Source organism: Staurois parvus, unplaced genomic scaffold (assembly GCF_062004578.1).
Source record: "Staurois parvus isolate SC_StPar_1 unplaced genomic scaffold, SC_StPar_1.0 ptg000796l, whole genome shotgun sequence".
NCBI classification, from domain to species: domain Eukaryota; kingdom Metazoa; phylum Chordata; class Amphibia; order Anura; family Ranidae; genus Staurois; species Staurois parvus.
In genome coordinates, this window is record NW_028318592.1 from 290,293 (window position 1) to 310,000 (window position 19,708).

General features: G+C 40.9%; 1 long non-coding RNA gene across 1 annotated transcript in view; it reads right to left on the bottom strand.

Moving 5' to 3' along the window:
• Positions 1-6,658: 6,658 nt before the first annotated feature.
• Positions 6,659-19,708, bottom strand: part of LOC149444244 (uncharacterized) — a 17,234-nt gene continuing 4,184 nt past the window's right edge. Inside the window, exon 2 of the long non-coding RNA XR_016306540.1 lies at positions 6,659-8,368. This is a non-coding gene — a long non-coding RNA (uncharacterized LOC149444244). The remainder of the gene's footprint in view (positions 8,369-19,708) is intronic.

Genomic DNA, 19,708 nt, shown 5'->3' on the forward strand with positions numbered 1-19,708 from the left:
AGTACTGCCAGGCGAAAGTGCTAACCATTTAGCCACTGTACTGTTCTAGACAAAGTACAAAACAGCAGATTTTCTCAATCTTTTGGCTAGTGTTAGAGGGGCACTGGACAGGGATTTTCACAGGTAATCAAAATACAGAGGGAGACAATACAGCAACAATACAGTTCAATACAAGAGGGTTAGGAGGGCCCTGCTCCTTGGAGCTTACAATCTAAGAGGGAGGGGCTGGTGGTACAAAAGGTAATGACTGTGGGGGATGAACTGTTGGGAGGAATAGAAGATTCTATTATTAGCTGAAGGCGGGATAGGCTCAGAGATCGCCTAAAAGTGGGCAGAGTAGGTGATAGTTGGAAAGATTGGGGTGGAGCGTTCCAGAGGATGGGGGAAGCTCTGGAGAAGTCCTGGAGACGAGCATGGGAGGAGGAGACAAAGGAGATAGAGAGCAGGAGGTCGTGCGAGGAGTGGAGAGGACAGTTTGGGTGATATTAGGAGACAAGATTGGTGTTGTAATTTGGGGCAGAGTTATGAATGGCTTTACATGTTATTGTTAATGTTTTGAATTTTATTCGTTGGGCAATGGGAAGCCAGTGGAGGGATTGGCAGAGAGGGATGGCAAATACAGAACGGTTAGTAAGGTGGATGAATCTGGCAGCAGAATTCATGATAGACTGAAGAGCGGATAGCCTGCGATTAGGTTGGCCAATGAGGACGGAGTTACAATAGTCTCTCGCCTTGAGAGATAACAAAGGAGTAAATAGGTTGCTTAGTGGTTTCCGAGGTTAGGAACGGGTGTATCTTGGAGATGTTGTGGAGGTGAAGTCTACAAGATTTGGATAGTGATTGGATTTGGGGCTGAAAGGACAGATGAGAGTCTAGGATTACACCTAGTACCCTGGCATGAGGGGAGGGACTGATTGTTGTATTATTGATCCTGATGGATAAGTCAGGGGAGGGGGCACGGGCTGGAGTGAATAAGAAATCAAATATAATAGGTCAAAGGAGCGCCAAAACAAAACTCCTTAGGAGTCCAAAGTCTTTGTTGTTCAACCGGTTGCAACAAGCAGGGCAAAAGACATCCAATGCATTTCAGGGGCCATATAATCCCCTTTCATCAGGGGTGGAGGAAAAATTAAAACTGAACAACATTGTTATGTGTTTTACTTTAAACATTTATTCCAGCCCTGGTAAAAGATTGTGTGACCACAGAAACATCTAGGATGATTTTGCCCTGCATGTTGTAACCAGGTGAATGATAAAAACTTTGGACTCCTAATAATTTTTCATTTGGCTCTGTTGGTGACCTATTGAATATTTATATTGACACTTGAATATCTCAACTTTTATGTCCCAAAGGAACCCTTGGAATAATTTTAAGGATGATTGTTGTTTTCATGCAGTTGCATTGATCCTGGAACTGTGCAGACACCATCAAGTGAGGGGTCAATTAGCCACAACTCAAGGAACACCGAAAAACCTCTAAAAGAACCCCAGGGTTCCACGAAACCCTGGTTGAGAATGGTCAATGTGTTTTAGATGCTAGAATGTGACCGAAGGTGGTCACAGCTTACAGAAGAACTGCAGGGTACTAGCCAGAGCACTAGAGGTACCTTACTGGAGAGAGGAGTAAGGTGAGCATTTCTCAGGGTGGGCTTCTTGATAGTGATAAGAGTGGACAATGCCTGCATAATGAGTTGTTAGTATAGAACAATTGGGGGAAAAGAGCTGGACATTGTCACCCTATAGCAGACAGAACCTGAACAAGAACCTTCACAGTAGGTATTATTTAAAAGTACTGAAGTATGGAAATTAAATTATAATGACCCTGCTAAGGCAGACATCATTTTGCTTACAGTGTTTCCAACCCCTACCTAAATACAGGACTCAATAGTGATGCATGGAGATCAACTTTTAGGCCTCAAAGCTTAGGTGCTATTATTTTTCTTTCTATCAAATGGTACATCCACATAAGGAAGCAAACACCATTGAATACTTTTCCCACTATACTATTTACTATTAAAATGCTCATTCAGTTATGGTTCAGCTAAACTTGTGAAAAATTCACCAATCTCCACCATGAAAGTTTAAACATTTTTGTACCAGAAGTTCAAACGAAGTCAATAGGAATCAGAACCAGGCTTCAAAAAATTGGGTACGATGCAAACTTTTTCTCTTGCCAGCCTCATCTGATGATATAGTGGAGGCCCAAAACAGCCTTGGCCAATTCTTTTCAAAACTCTATGAGGAATACTAAGACAGAAGGGTGGAACCTGGGTGGTATTGGTAATCAAGGTATGGGTTTTCAGGCAACAGCAGACGCTGATATAAGGCAGAAATAGCCTGTAAAGCAACCTTTCTCCTAGAACCCTTTTGGGAATTTGAACTGCCAAATTTAACACTGAAATTTGGATTCATCTCGGGACATCTGAATTCATAACGTTTGGTCCATATTTACCATCCTCCAAATTTTATGATCTACTCTACTATTTAGTGCTGAATTTTGTCTGTTCACCTGGACTGGTGGTAGAGCCTTTGCCGCTTCCTCTGTTGAGGTCTATGGGGGATGCAAGATAGAAAACAGACCAGTGATTCTTATTTTACATTTCAAATTGAGAGAAATAAATATGAGTTGTTCTGGAAAATGTAGAAAGTTGTAAGTCTAGCGGACAACCTCTCGGTGACATCGCTGAGGGAAGAGGATGCTTGTGTTGGAAGTGTTGGGAGTTTTGTGTTACTTAACCACATCTTTGCCAACAGTCTTTGGACTTACCAGGCAGCCAATTTCCTGCAGCTGCTGGGCAAAATTTCTCTTTGAAACCGCATGCAGGAAGAGGAACTTCTTCAGAAGCCGGTTTAAGCAGTTGATCTGGAGCAGATCCTTGCTTTTTCTCACCATATAAATTACTCTCCAGGACTACACTATACTTATCAGTCCAGTATAAATGTTAAATTCAAATAGAAAAAGTCACACAATGGGGCCGGGTGTGGGTTTCATTGGAATATGGAAGCCCCCTTATTGTTAACAATAAGGGTGCCCCCAAATGTCCACCCCCACCCCATGTGAATGGGTAAGAGGTACATAATACCCCTACTCTTTCAAAAACAAAATGTAAACAGTAAAAAATAATCACACAGTTTTTGACAATTCCTTTAATAAAACAGATAATAAAAATATTAGAATTCATACCAGACCTGACGAGCCCCCTGGGAATGTCCCCCAGGGCAGTGCCCTGCCCCCCCATGCCTTGAAAATTGCCAGAACAGATTTTTAACATTCTGCTCCCATTTTCTTCAATGTGGTTCAGCTTCTGCACTGGATTTTTACTCACCTGCCCCAAATAAAACACAGTTATGTTCAACTCATTATTAATCCCTAATCATGTCTAGCCTGTATATTCAAAATGTTGTCCCTTTTATGTAGTCTTTCACCTGATCTTACATTGAGGTACATTTGTATCTGGTCTTTAAACTTGTGGCGTGGTCAGGGGCGGACTGACCATTTGGAAACTCAGGCACTGCCCGAGGGCCCGGGGACAGCAGGGGGCCCCATGAGATGCCCCTGGTACCTTTTTCATAGGCTTTTCTGAGTTTGGGCAAGGACACAGGAGCCCCATCATCCCCTATTGCCCGGGGGCTCCATGAGTTGTCAGTCCGCCCCTGGGTGTGGTGCTTCAATTTTAGTTCCAGTACAATAGCAGACCAAAACAGGATCTTATGTAGGATATATAGGTTTTTACTGCTGTAGAACAGACCCCTAATGGGTCTTGCAGATTTGTCCCAGGTTCTGTTCCCTATTGGGTGAAGAGCAGCCAGGCACACAGCCTCATACCACAATGACCAAGCAGTAAGTGTCTTTTTGAGGTTTAATGCTCATTGAACTTTGTTGAGGTGCAGGTTAAGCCTTGAGATACTCCTAATTTAGTGCAAAGTATAACAGAGGACATTCTCAGGTTATAACTAGACTCCTCAGGGTGGGCCCATTTTTTACTATGAGTAGGTGAACAGACTACTCAAGGAACACCAATTACAGGAGCAGTCCTAAGTCAACAACTCTGGAGCAAACACTCAAAGCGTTAAACAGCAACAGTCACCATTATCTCTCTTTCTCACGCCTTTACTCACAATGTCCCCTGTGTACTTAGATACCTCCTTCCAAGCCACACACTTCGCCATTGAGTCCCCAGGCCTGATCCTCAGTGAAATCCGTATGAACTTGCTTCAGCAACTCTTACAACAGGACCCCCAGCTCTCCCTGAGCTGAGACCTCGATGACCTCCTGCAGAGTCTAGCTAATATGCCCAAAAGCGCGGCGGCCCTTCAGGCTCGGTCTTCTCCTCCACAACAAGGATCCTGTTGTTGCAGGCCCATGACTATTTATACACCCCTCAACCACCTACTGGTCATTCTCTCAGCCCAGGGTCTGCCTCTCCAGCCCACTAATTCTAGAACCCACTAGAAGGCAGGGAAAAGTAGTTCAGCCTGCAATCAACAGGACACAGAACAGCCAAAAATAATTACACTCTGCTCCACTGATTACAGAGGAGCCAAAAAAAAACTAAATTTACCTTAACCTCACTAGCAACCTAACTAGGAGGGCGTTCCACAGCTATACAATACTCTTAATAATGTCGAAGATTTATAGGAATGCAGTAAGAAGAATTCCCCTCTAAGGAATGTCAAGTCTTCAATATTTTTGCGGTACCGTCTGAAAATTCTTGAAAGGATGCTGTTGTTTGCATCCAATTTTGTACAATGTCTAATTTCTACTTTCCATCAATTTTCTCCTTTCCATTTTAGAAGAAATAGTTATCCATTCTTCAAACTATTATTGGTGAGGAATCTAGTCACCATCGCATGCTTCTAATTTTCTGTATAAATGCAATTTTCAAATTACGTAAAAAGAGAAGCTAACTTGCTGGTCTTCTTTTTACACACATTGTTTACATATTACTCATTAAAGCATCGATGACATCAACTGAAGGGCACTCAGGAGGTGTGGGCTTTGTGTGGGAAACAACAATTTCAAGAATTTAACATTATCATTAAATAGGAATCCAGTGGTGGGAAAAATCAATTTATTGGAACCAGGTTTTCATCAAAGCCCTGCAGAACATTTTTCTCAATGACCATGAATGTAATTGGGCATTCTTACTAAACAACTCCAATGTATTGGGGCATTCTGTATACTGATCTACATAGAAAGGAGAAATCCATAGAAATCTCCATTCTTTGTACTGACCACCAATGTAAGCAGCATTCCTCCCACTGACCACCAATGTAAGGAGCATTCTTCCCACTGACCACCAATATAAGGAGCATTCTTCTCACTGATCACCAATGTAAGGAGCATTCTTCCAACTGACCATCAATGTAAGAGACAATCACCAATGTAAAGGAATATTCTTCCAACTGACCACCAAAGTAAGGGTCCTTCCTCCCACTAACCACCAAAGTAAGAGGCATTCTTCTCACTGACCACCAAAGTAAGGGGCATACTTCTCAATGATCACCAATGTAAGGGACATTCTTCTCATCAACCATCAAAATAAGAAGCATTCTTCCCACTGGCCACCAATGTAAGGGACATTCTTCCCACTGACCACCAATGTAAGAAATATTTTTCCCACTGACCACCAATGTAAGGGACATTCTTCCCACTGCCCACCAATGTAAGAAAATTCTTCCCACTGATCACCAATGTAAGGAACATTCTTCCCACTGCCCACCAATGTAAGAAACATTCTTCCCACTGATCACCGATGTAAGGAACATTCTTCCCACTGCCCACCAATGTAAGGAACATTCTTCCCACTGCCCACCAATGTAAGAAACATTCTTCCCACTGATCACCAATGTAAGGAACATTCTTCCCACTGCCCACCAATGTAAGAAACATTCTTCCCACTGATCACCAATGTAAGGGACATTCTTCCCACTGACCCCCAATGTAAGGGGCATTCTTCCCACTGACCACCAATGTAAGGGACATTCTTCCCACTGACCACCAATGTAAGGAGCATTCTTCCCACTGACCACCAATGTAAGGGACATTCTTCTCACTGACCACCAATGTAAGGAACAGTCTTCCCACTGATCACCAATGTAAGGGACATTCTTCCCTTTGACCACCAATGTACAGTAAGTAGCATTCTTTATACTGACCATTGCTGTAAGGGGGCCCTTCTCTCATTATTTAAAATATGTGGGAGGCCTTTGTCTTTATGATTATCTTGTCATTATTTTTATGTTTCATTTTCATGTCATGATTATTGTGGAAAATACAGACAGAACAAGTTAAAAGAAATCCATTTTGGGTGTCCAGCATGCTGGGTACACCAAATTCTTTATACTTTTTTAATATTATATTTAGAATTTATTGATATTACTAATGTTAGGCAAGGGTAGATAGAATGTCTTTTAGCAGGGGTCCCCTGGGAACTGAAAATCAGTTCAAGAATTTCTCTGGGGTAAAGAGATTGAGAAAAGCTCCACCCATAACTAAAATCTCTGTTTTCTAAGGGCCATAACCTTTAAAATTAACATTTAGCAATTTGTAATAAATATATGTGAACCCGGCAAATTTTCACATTTGCCTTTCGCACAATCAGGTTTATGAAATGGCCATATACTACAGTTTGAAACATAGATAAGATGTGCAAAGTTTTCCGAAAATCTTGTTTTATTGCTCAGATACAATTTATAATAAATAAAATGAACATTTCTATGAACCTGCAGAAGAAGACACCCCTAGGCCAATGACACAGCACATAACCCTCTCCTTTGTTGTGCTGCACTTCTCAGAGTCCTTTGTTGTGGTAAATCCTCCGGGGTCTTCTCTCTGTACTGCTGTGCACTTCTCCCTCTGGTGTCGGAGCTCTGCAGACTGTGTGTCAGAGGAAACCAGAAATTCCAACTTTGCACCCAGATTATTTCCTCTAAACCAACATCCTTCCTTCCTACTTCTCTATAACGCCTTCCTTTTTCTTTCCTTCTTACATTTCTCACTCTTTCTTTCCTTCCTTGCTTCCTCCTTCCTTTTTTTCTCTCAGTCTTTTCCTCCTTCCTTTCTTCCTTTTCTATTTCCTCCCGTCTTTCCCTCTCTCTTTTCTTCCTTCCTTCATGTTTTGCTCTATCTTTATCTTCCTTCTTTTCTTCATTCTTTACTTTTTTTTCCTTTGTCTTTCCTTCCTTCCTTCTTTTTCAGCTGCAAAACACATAGAAATCCAGAAATCTACACCCATATTATTTACCCTCCTTTCCTTGTTTCCTATCTTTTCTTTTTAGTTCCTTCCTTCTTACATTTCTCCATTCTTATCTTCCTTCCTTCCTTTCTTCCTTCCTTTCTTTCTTCCTTCCTTCCTTCCTTTCTTCATTCATTCTTTTTCAGCTGTAAAACACAAAGTCCAGAATTCCAAATCTGCACCCATATTATTTCCCCTAAAATATTTTTCTTTCTTCCTCCCTTCTTTCCTCTCTTCCTTTTTTCCTATCTTTTCTTTTTAGTTCCTACCTTCTTACATTTCTCTATTCTAACCTACCTTCCTTCCTTATTTCCTTCCTTCCTTTCCTCCTCCCTCCTTCCTTCCTTCCTTCCTTCCTTTTCTTCTTTCCTTCCTTCCTTCCTACACACATATTATTTCCCCTAAAATATTTTTTTTTCTTCCTCCCTTCTTTCCTCTCTTCCTTTTTTCCTATCTTTTCTTTTTAGTTCCTACCTTCTTACATTTCTCTATTCTAACCTACCTACCTTCCTTCCTTCCTTTCCATATTATTTCCCCTAAAATATTTTTCTTTCTTCCTCCTTTTTTCCTCTCTTCCTTCTTTCCTATCTTTTCTTTTTAGTTCCTTCCTTCTTACATTTATCTATGCTTTCTTTCTTTCTTTCTTTCTTTCTTTCTTTCTTTCTTTCTTTCTTTCTTTCTTTCTTTCTTTCTTTCTTTCTTTCTTTCCTTCCTTCCTTCCTTCCTTCCTTCTTCCTTCTTCCTTCCTTATTTTTTTTTTATCTTTTTCTTCCTTTGTTTCTTTCCTATTATTCTTCCTGTCAGTCTGCTAAACTTTAGGATTCAGTTATAATGAAAGTTCAAGTTATGGACATACAAAAGAGTGCATGCCTCTTTCTTTCTTTCTTTCTTTCTTTCTTTCTTTCTTTCTTTCTTTCTTTCTTTCTTTCTTTCTTTCTTGTCTGCATCTTCCTGTCCTGGCGACAAGCAATCCCTCCATTTCTTTTCTTCTTGTCCCAGGGACCGGAATTGTGAAAAAATGTCCCCAATTAGGTCATAAAAAGACATTTAAAAAACAGCAGAAGTTTTAACTCCTTTGTATTCCCATCCTTCCCTCTTCTGTTTTTCTCTCCTTAAGCCTTTTCTTTAATCTGTGAAAATGAAGTGTTACTTTTGTTGAGAAAAACAAAAACTCCTGATAATTTACTTACATTACAAATTTTTTCAGCAATTTTCAATGCAGATTCCAGTATCTTCCTCTACAGATTTTTCTTTAAACTGTACCTGGCATCATATACAGTACAATTTGCTGTATGTATAACCTCTTACAGAAATCGCAATCGTCCCTCTGACAATGTTTTTATCCGCTTTTGTTTCCAGAAGGACAGTAGGGATGGGCTTGGGTTGATTTGGGTTTGGTCCTAACCCATGTTTGTCAGAACCCGGGAAGAAGCTGTCAGTGCTCCTTCAATCAGTTATGTCTGAGGCATTCCCTGCCCTGAAGATATATAGACATAAGGGACATGGATGTTTGTGACATCATTGACCTAATATGGCCACATGACCATACTAGCTCAATGACATTGGTTTCCAAACCCAAACTCATCCCTATTCACCATCTACTTCCTGGACTGACATTGACCACATGACCATATTGGATCAATGACATTGGGTTCCAACCCCAAACTCATCTTTAATCACCATCTACTTCCTGGACTGACATTGACCTAATATAGCCACAAGATCATATTGGATCAATGACATTGGTTTCCAAACCCAAACTCATCCCTATTCACCATCTACTTCCTGGACTGACATTGACCTAATATAGCCACATGACCATATTGGATCAATGACATTGGGTTCCAAACCCAAACTCATCCTTAATCACCATCTACTTCCTTGACTGACATTGACCTAATATAGCCACATGACCATATTGGATCAATGACATTGGGTTCCAAACCCAAACTCATCCTTAATCACCATCTACTTCCTTCACTGACATTGACCTAATATAGCCACAAGATCATATTGGGTCAATGACATTGGGTTCCAAACCCAAGCCAAACTCAAGCTCATCCCTGCTCACCATCTACTTCCTGGACTGACATTGACTTGGCATAACCATGTGGCCATAATAAGCCACTGTTGTAACAAGCATCCCTGCCCCTCTTGTGTACTGTGGAAGGGGAATTGCAATGGCTCCTATTGACTGGCAAGCCATTGACAGCTTTCTTTGTGTTTCGGCAAATCCAAACTCATGCTCATCCCTAGTCACCAACTACTTTCTGGACTGGGATGCTGACTCAGAGGTGCAAATCCTGGTGCCTGTGCAAAGTTTTAGCTACTTTAGAAAATGTCTGCCAGATCAGCCCTGCTTTAGCCGCTCACCTATGACTTGCTGCAAAGTTACCATGTTTCTGATTATTGAGGAGAGGAGACTGAAGAAATGCTTCTTCCTGCTTGCAGCAGACCAATGACATCATCTCAGCTTCAGCAGTCACCAGACTGGAGCTCATTCATTCAAGTTTCAACTTTTATGAAAAATTATACTCTCTCTCTCTCTCTCTCTCTATATATACTTACCGGACACTTTTAAGGGAACACCTGTTCAATTGCTTTATAAAATTAATTGTTAATTGGCCAATCACATGGCAGCAATCCAATGCATTTAAACATCTAGACTTGGTGAAGAAAAACCAAGCATCAGAATGGGGAAGAAAGGGCATTTAAGTGACTTTGACCGTGGCATGGTAGTTGGTGCCAGACGGGCTGTTCTGAGTATTTCAAAAATTACCGATCTACTGGGATTTTCATGCACAACTATCTCTAGGGTTTACAGAGAATGGTCCGAAAAATAGTATGTACAGTCAGGTCCATAAATATTGGGACATCGACACAATTCTAACATTTTTGCCTCTATACACCACCACAATGGATTTGAAATGAAATGAATAAGTTGTGCTTTAACTGCAGACTGTCAGCTTTAATTTGAGGGTATTTACATCCAAATCAGGTGAACGGTGTAGGAATTACAACAGTTTGCATATGTGCCTCCCACTTGTTAAGGGACCAAAAGTAATGGGACAGCATAATAATCATAAATCAAACTTTTACTTTTTAATACTTGGTTGTAAATCCTTTGCAGTCAATTACAGCCTGAAGTCTGGAATGCATAGACCTCACCAGACGCTGGGTTTCATCCCTGGTGATGCTCTGCCAGGCCTCTACTGCAACTGTCTTCAGTTCCTGCTTGTTCTTGGGGCATTTTCCCTTCAGTTTTGTCTTCAGTAAGTGAAATGCATGTTCAATCGGATTCAGGTCAGGTGACTGACTTGGCCATTGCATAACATTCCACTTCTTTCCCTTAAAAAACTCTTTGGTTGCTTTTGCAGTCTGCTTTGGGTCATTGTCCATCTGCACTGTGAAGCGTCCAATGAGTTGTGAAGCATTTGGCTGAATATGAGCAGATAATATTCCCGAAACACTTCAGAATTCATCCGGCTGCTTTTGTCAGCAGTCACATCATCAATAAATACAAGAGAAGCAGTTCCATTGGCAGCCATACATGCCCACGCCATGACACTACCACCACCATGCTTCACTGATGAGGTGGTATGCTTAGGATCATGAGCAGTTCCTTTCCTTCTCCATACTCTTCTCTTCCCATCACTCTGGTACAAGTTGATCTCGGTCTCATCTGTCCATAGGATGTTGTTCCAGAACTGTGAAGGCTTTTTTACATGTCGTTTGGCAAACTCTAATCTGGCCTTCCTGTTTTTGAGGCTCACCAATGGTTTCCATCTTGTGGTGAACCCTCTGTATTCACTCTGGTGAAGTCTTCTCTTGATTGGTGACTCTGACACACATACACCTACCTCCTGGAGAGTGTTCTTGATCTGGCCAACTGTTGTGAAGGGTGTTTTCTTCACCAGGGAAAGAATTCTTCGGTCATCCACCACAGTTGTTTTCCGTGGTCTTCCGGGTCTTTTGGTGTTGCTGAGCTCATTGGTGCGTTCCTTTTTTTTAAGAATGTTCCAAACAGTTGTTTTGGCCACGCCTAATGTTTTTGCTATCTCTCTGATGGGTTTGTTTTGTTTTTTCAGCCTAATGATGGCTTCACTGATAGTGACAGCTCTTTGGATCTCATCTTGAGAGTTGACAGCAACAGATTCCAAATGTAAATAGCACACTTGAAATGAACTCTGGACCTTTTATCTGCTCATTGTAATTGGGATAATGAGGGAATAACACACCTGGCCATGGAACAGCTGAGAAACCAATTGTCCCATTACTTTTGGTCCCTTAACAAGTAGGAGGCACATATGCAAACTGTTGTAAATCCTACACCGTTCACCTGATTTGGATGTAAATACCCTCAAATTAAAGCTGACAGTCTGCAGTTAAAGCACATCTTGTTCGTTTCGTTTCAAATCCATTGTGGTGGTGTATAGAGCCAAAAATCTGTCGATGTCCCAATATTTATGGACCTGACTGTATATATATATATACAAACAATTATATTATTATTATTATTATTATTATTAATATTATATAGGATTTATATAGCTTGCAATCTAAGATATTTATGCAGAATTAAAATGACTGAAAGTTCTACAGAAAATCAGAAAATTAATTACCACCAATTGGAAACCTTGAGGGGGGGATGGGGGGTAAGTGTGAGTGCCAGCAGCATGACTGACCCCATCTGAGTACAGACTCACCTGCTGTCGCCAAAAGCCCATTTCTGTAACGCAATCCTCGGCTCACATCGGCCTGCTTACGTTACCCGACCGCAGAAAGGATTTGATGTAGAATTACAGCCATAAGCTGCTATATGTTTTGGCATGGGATAAAACCAGCTCACATTCTGTCGACATTATAGGGAAACGCAGGGCACTTAAGATGTCCTCTAAGTACCAGGTGTTACGAAAATATGGCTCTCCGCTCGGATTAAACTGTTTAAGCCGCGTGAAGAGTGTAATTATACTGGTGCTGTATCAGAGATACCCTGACAATGATATTTCACACTCATTTTAAAAATTTCTAAATTATATCTACATCCTTGCCTTTATACCAGAGGCTTTCAGAGGGAAACCATATACTCTCAAAAGTTAAAAATAAATACTATATATATATATATATATATATCTGCTGTTGGAAACCAAGAGGTCCCATACAGCCAACCTGACAGCTCCCCCCCTGCCCCACAGTTTACTATGCTTCACTCGCGAATGAACACAGTGAGTGATCATTACCGATCGCTAATTGTGTTCATTCAGGTAAAGAAGAGGCTGGTAAATGTGACATATTTACTGGACCTTCCCCCACTCTCCATCCTGAAGATCCTATTGTGTGCTGGCAGTGGGAAAGAGGGAAGAGAAGCCAGCAGCACTGTAGCACTGGGGGCACACAGGGGGTTTGGGAGCAGAGGAAAACGTATGGTGCGCAGGGAAGGTGATGGATGCAGTGGATCCCCTGTAGGTCTCTGTCTGCAGCAGCTGAAAGTGAGCGGGGAGGGAGAGGAGAAGAAGCCAGCTTTCAGCTGCTGAAGAGAGAGTCATAAAGGGTATAATTTCCAGTAATTACTCCCCCACACACACACACTGTGCCAGTCACCCTCCCTGCCCACATCCAAATCACCCCTGCTGGCCTGGGCCCATACAGGAGGACTGGTGGTAACCCCTTAGCTATGGCCCTATATATATATACAGTGGGGATCGAAAGTTTGGGCACCCCAGCTAAAAATTTGTATTAATGTGCATAAAGAAGCCAAGGAAAGATGGAAAAATCTCCAAAAGGCATCAAATTACAGATTAGACATTCTTATAATATGTCAACAAAAGTTAGATTTTATTTCCATCATTTACACTTTCAAAATAACAGAAAACAAAAAAATGGCGTCTGCAAAAGTTTGGGCACCCTGCAGAGTTTATTGCATGCACTGACCCCTTTACCAAGCTGAGACCTGCCAGTGTCATGGATTGTTCTCAATCATCGTCTGGGAAGACCAGGTGATGTCAATCTCAAAGGTTTTAAATGCCCAGACTCATCTGACCTTGCCCCAACAATCAGCACCATGGGTTCTTCTAAGCAGTTGTCTAGAAAACTGAAACTGAAAATAGTTGACGCTCACAAAGCTGGAGAAGGCTATAAGAAGATAGCAAAGCGTTTTTCAGATGTCAATATCCTCTGTTCGGAATGTAATTAAGAAATGGCAGTCATCAGGAACAGTGGAACATAAAGCAAGATCTGGAAGACCAAGAAAAATATCAGACAGAACAGCTCGCAGGATTGTGAGAAAAACAATTCAAAACCCACGTTTGACTGCAGGATCCCTCCAGAAAGATCTGGCAGACACTAGAGTTGTGGTACACTATTCCACTATAAAGAGATACTTGTACAAATATGGTCTTCATATAGACAAGCCTGATGCATTTTGGAAAGAAGTTCTGTGGACCGATGAGGTTAAAATTGAACTTTTTGGCCGGAATGAGCAAAGCTACGTTTGGAGAAGAAGGGGCACAGAATTTAATGAAAAGAACCTCTGTCCAACTGTTAAGCATGGGGTTGGATCAATCATGCTTTGGGGTTGTGTTGCAGCCAGTGGCACAGGGAACATCTCACGAGTAGAAGGAAAAATGGATTCAATAAAATTTCAGCAAATTTTGGATGGTAACTTGATGCCATCTGTGAAAAAGCTGAAGTTAAAGAGAGGATGGCTTCTACAAATGGATAATGATCCTAAACACACCTCGAAATCGACGGGGGATTACATCAAGAGGCGTAAACTGAAGGTTTTGCCATGGCCTTCACAATCTCCTGACCTCAACATCATTGAAAATCTATGGATAGACCTTAAAAGAGCAGTGCGTGACAGACTGCCCAGAAATCTCAAAGAACTGGAAGACTTTTGTAAGGCAGAATGGGCAAAGATACCTCAAACAAGAATTGAAAGACTCTTGGCTGGCTACAAAAAGCGTTTACAAGCTGTGATACTTGCCAAAGGGGGCAGTACAAGATATTAACTCAGCAGGGTGCCCAAACTTTTGCAGACGCCATTTTTTTGTTTTCTGTTATTTTGAAAGTGTAAATGATGGAAATAAAATCTAACTTTTGTTGACATATTATAAGAATGTCTAATCTGTAATTTGATGCCTTTTGGAGATTTTTCCATCTTTCCTTGGCTTCTTTATGCACATTAATACAAATTTTTAGCTGGGGTGCCCAAACTTTCGATCCCCACTGTATATATATATATTTTTTTTATTATTATTATTATTTATTTATTTTATTTATTTATTTGTTTATTTATTTATTTATTTTTTTAACTGTAAAAACAAAAAAAAAAGCTGGTTGCAAATCGCACTGGAATGCAGTAACGCTTCTCACTTGGCATTTCTGAAACGTGTGACAAAGCACACTGAGAACACACATTTTGTCATACATTTTACAAACAGATTATAAACACATATCATGCTTGTGGTGCCATTAAACGCATTATAAAGGCGCCAAAACACACAGTGAAAAAAACCTGCCACGCCCTGCTCCAACAAAGGTTTTGGAGCTTCTTTGGGGCTCTTTTCACGTATAGCTAGCCCACTCAAGTGAGCAGAAATCCTCCAAAATAATTCGAACAGGAAGGCGAGCTCTGGATACGCTCGGGTTGGAACCCAGCCAAAAAGTAGTGCAGGTACTACTTTTCAAAAGCATGCTACACCAAATTGTAATACCATGCGATTTGGTGCACGCAAACGCACTGTGCTTGTGACCTGCATAAGGGGTGGCGCTAGCTCCCCAAATGCAGCAGATCACAAAGGCAGTGCACTATGAAGTCGTTTCGGGAAATGTGCACAGATCATGTTATTCCTCCTCCGCGTTTTCGTGTGAACCGGCCTTCAATGAGCAGACATCTGTAGAATACAATGCAATCAAGATCACCATTCGGAGGGCTATGTACCTTTTATAGTCAGAAGGGGTGAGGAGACGGCGGGACTTTATTTTTGAACAGCAATCACCATTTAAGCGACAAATTATCTTTTAAAAATATAAAAGTCACCTTTACGGCTTGTTCACATGGGTGGCTAGGGGTGGTAAAAGCAGGCAGTTGAGCCAAGGTTTAACCACCCTCCAACTGCCAACCTAAAGAAGGGCAAGTAGCCACTCAGGGCCAGGGGCGGACTGACCATTTGGAAACTCGGGCACTGCCCGAGGGCCCGGGGTCAGTAGGGGGCCCCATGAGATGCCCCTGGAACCTTTTTTATGTGCTTTTTTGTGTTTGGGCAAGGACACAGGGGCCCCATGATCCCCTATTGACCGGGGGCCCCATGAGTTGTCAGTCCGCCCCTGCTCAGGGCTGTACAGATGTTGTGGGAAAAGTTACAATCCATGTCTTATTTGGCACCGCCGAACACAACAAATTCAAGTGAATATGGCCACACCAACCCACCCCCCCAACTTCTTGTGGCATGGTAGGTTGGTATTTTCAAGGTAAAAACAGGCAGTAAGGGGGTGAGATATCACCTCCTCCCCACCTGTCAAACTCCAGTGAATTGCAATCAACCCTGAATCACTTTTCAGAGGGGTGGCAAGGGGTGCAGCACATATGAACGAGCTCTAATAACTACTGTTTTAAAGTACATAGTCACATAGTTAGTCTGGCTGAAAAAAGACAAAAGTCCATCCAGTTCAATTATAGAAAAAAAAAAGTTATAGTCCTACACCCACAATTCATCCAGAGGAAGGCAAAAAAAAATCAGCAAAGCTTCAATTTGCTCCTGTTATATTCTGTGTATCAAGAAAGAATCCAGAACTTTCCTACAGCAATCCACTGAGCTGGCCAGAACCAACTCTTGAGGGAGTCTATTCCACATTTTCACAGCTCTTACTGTGAAGAAACCTTTCCGTGTTTGGAGATTACATTTCTTTTCCCCGAGACATAAAGAGCGCCCCCTTGTCCTCTGTGATGACCTCAGGGGGAATAACTCTACACCGAGTTCATTATATGAACCACTGATGTATTTATATAAGTATTTTCTCTTCAGTGTTGTGGAAATTAGCGTTCCGGCTTGCGATTCTGAAAGCACGATTTACACACGATTCTGCATGTCGCGCATTGGGCAGCCCATTGACTTGAATGCGCATTTGTTGCTCAAAAAAAAGCTCCTGCTCACACTAATGTATCATGAATTGTAGATATAGCATTCCCTGAGACTGGTAAGGTTTTCCAAGGGTTTCTCTGTGTTGAAAAGGTTTGGAAAGACTCGGGTCATTGGTTCAAATCCACAACACTACCTGCCTGGAGTTTGCATGTTCTCCCTTTGCCTGTGTGGGTTTCCTCCGGGTACTCCGGTTTCCTCCCACACTCCAAAGACATGCTGGTAGGTGAATTGGCTCCTGTCTATATTGTCCCTAGTATGTGTATGTATGAATGTGAGTTAGGACCTTAGATTGTACACCCCTTGAGGGTTAGGGACTGATGTGAATGTACAATATATATGTAAAGTGCTGTGTAAATTGATGGCGCTATATATATAAGTACCTGAAATAAATAAATAAACAAAATAGAAAGGCTACACCATAGGAAGACTATAAACACAGAAACACCTACGCATTGTACCCCATCTTCACCACATTTATTCTGTACAAAGTACTTCATCCAAGCCCACCCACCTTAAAGGATAACTCAGAGCCATCGCAATACGGCAGCTTCATTTATTGAAGGAGCAGAGCATGTTCTCTTTCCAAAGTGACTTTCAGCCCGTGTTCACACTGATGCGGCGTGGAATTCTCTGCGTTATCTGTGCAAATTCTGCACCGCATCAGAATCGCACCCCTTTCACGCCAATTCACCAATTCAATACCGGTCAGTTTTACACCTTCCTGCCCAGGCCAGTTTTCAGGTTTCAGCGCTCTCACACTTTGAATGACAATTGCACGGTCATACAACATTGTACCCAAACTAAAATTTTATCGTTTTCTTCACACAATTAGAGCTTTCTTTTGGTGGTATTTAATCACCACTGGGGTTTTTATTTTTTGCTAAATTAACAAAAAAAGGCCAAAAATTTTGAAAAAAAAAAAAAGTTTTTCTTTGTTTCTGTTATAAAAGTTTGCAAATAAATAATTGTTCTTCATAAATTTAGGCCGAGATGTATTCTGCTACATGTCTTTGGTGAAAATAACCCAAATTAGGATGTATTTTTTAGTTTGTAGGAAAGTTATAGAGTTCACAAACTATGGTATAGATCTGAATATTGATCAATCCTGAAGTACTGACAGCCAATCTAATTTCTTGAGGTCCAAGAATGTCAGAACAATACAGATATCCCCCAAATGTCAGGACAGTACAGATATCCCCCAAATGACCCCTTTTTGCGAAGTAGACAGTCCGACGTACTTCATAAGAGGAATGGCGAGTTTTTTGAAGTTGTATTTTTTTTGTCATAATTTTTCGGAAAATGAAAAAATTAAAACAATTAGTTTCACTATTTTGTTTTTACATACTGTCACCAGTGCAGTACAGCGTCATCATATAACTGGCATGGCGGTGATCAGGGACACTGACTGGTGATAGTATGAAAAAAATATATATTTTTTTTTTTATTATTATTTTTTAATTTTTATTAAAATTTTTTTCTTTTTTTTAAGATTTTTTTTCATATTTCACTATGACCAAAGTAGTACAATGTTACCATAGTAACATTGTATACTACTTTGGGGAAGTGATCAGTATTTTTTTTTCTTTTTTTTTACACAATTTGCTTATAGCAAAGAATTACTTTTCTATAAGCAAGCATTTACCTGAATGACATCGATTCATTCAGGGTTTTTTTTTTTTTGGTTTTTTTTTGTGCTTAGCTGTGATTTGGCCACAGCTAATCACATGATATGTGCATATGATTAGCTGTGACCATTCACAGCTAGACACTAGTATACAATGGATGGCATGAATGAAGCCATCCATTGTGTACAACTGTCATGTGACCTGCTGTGATTGGTCACAGTAGGTCACATGGTACCGGCAATGGGGCCGATACTCAGATCTGTCATTGGCCGTGTCCGAGGTATAAGGCCTTTGACAGATCGCGCCGCTGCACCACTCTGCAGGAGCGCAATCTGTGCATGTGCGGGAGGATGCCATATGGCGTCCACCCGGAACGCGATGACATTTGCCGCCCGCCATTCGGCCATAGGGCGGGCGGCAAATGGTTAAGTTAACAACACCCTGAAATCGGTCTGCAAAACGCGGTGCGATGTGCAGAATCATATCGCATAGCTGTGAATACAGGTCACATGACTAGTTACATGATAATTGTTTTTCCAGCCCACACGCTCTTCAAAATTTAAAGGCACAGTAACCTTTTATATGTATATTTATAAAATTATATATATAATTTTTTTTTAAAGAAGGAGGGGTAGCCGCATACCCATGTTATCAGGCCCAAAGGACTGAGCCCTCTTAATACATTCTGGAAAGCCTTGTGAGAAATAGTGTATTACCTGTACCAGCCAATCAGAAATCATTGTTCATTAGTTTGCTCACTCCAGACTCTTGAAAGCTGAGCCATGATTGGCTGTCATGATCTGCTGGTGCACTATGTAACAGACAGTGCAGGTACAACACCCATCTAAACAGAAGTGGTGCTTTAATATGTCCCATCCTTAGCCAGAAGAGTAAATTTTGTTCTGGCCCACTTCCCACGGGGACAAAGACAGCTCTTTAAACTCCAAGCAGGAGATTTATAACCAGCTATTAGAATGTTTTATTACCCTTATGTATTAGGAGAAATTTATTTCGGTTACTGGTGCATGACATGCCACTGGATCATGAATGTGAGCAGGACAGGATTCTTGTGCCTTCACTGTACACTTCTATGTTGTAAATGTATACAAATGAGGAGGAAAATTGTAACAGAAATATAGTAAAACTCAAACCTTTTTATATAATAAAAAACTAAAGGTTTCACCATCACCTTTACATCTATTGTTGTATACAGCACCAACGCCCATGCTTTTTGAAAGAGTTTACAGTATAAAGATCAATAAACCATTTACAATATTACAGTAAATCAAAAATCAGAGTCCTTCCCTAAAGAACTTACACTCTAAGGAAAGGGGTGACATCGTGATGTGAAATAGTTATCAAATATCACACTTTCACATCAAACTCAGTAAACTTCTGATCTGGGTCTTAACCAGTGGCCCTATACAGGGGGGCTTGTCTGCATGTCCTTGGAGCCAACCCCCTATACTTGGCAGCCAACATTCATCCATGATAGATAGATAGATAGATAGATAGATAGATAGATAGATAGATAGATAGATAGATAATAGAGAGAGAGAGAGAGATAATAGATAGATAGATAGATAGATAGATAGATAGATAGATAGATAGATAGATAGATAGATAGATAGATAGATAGATAGATAGATAATAGAGAGAGAGATATATAATAGATAGATAGATAGATAGATAGATAGATAGA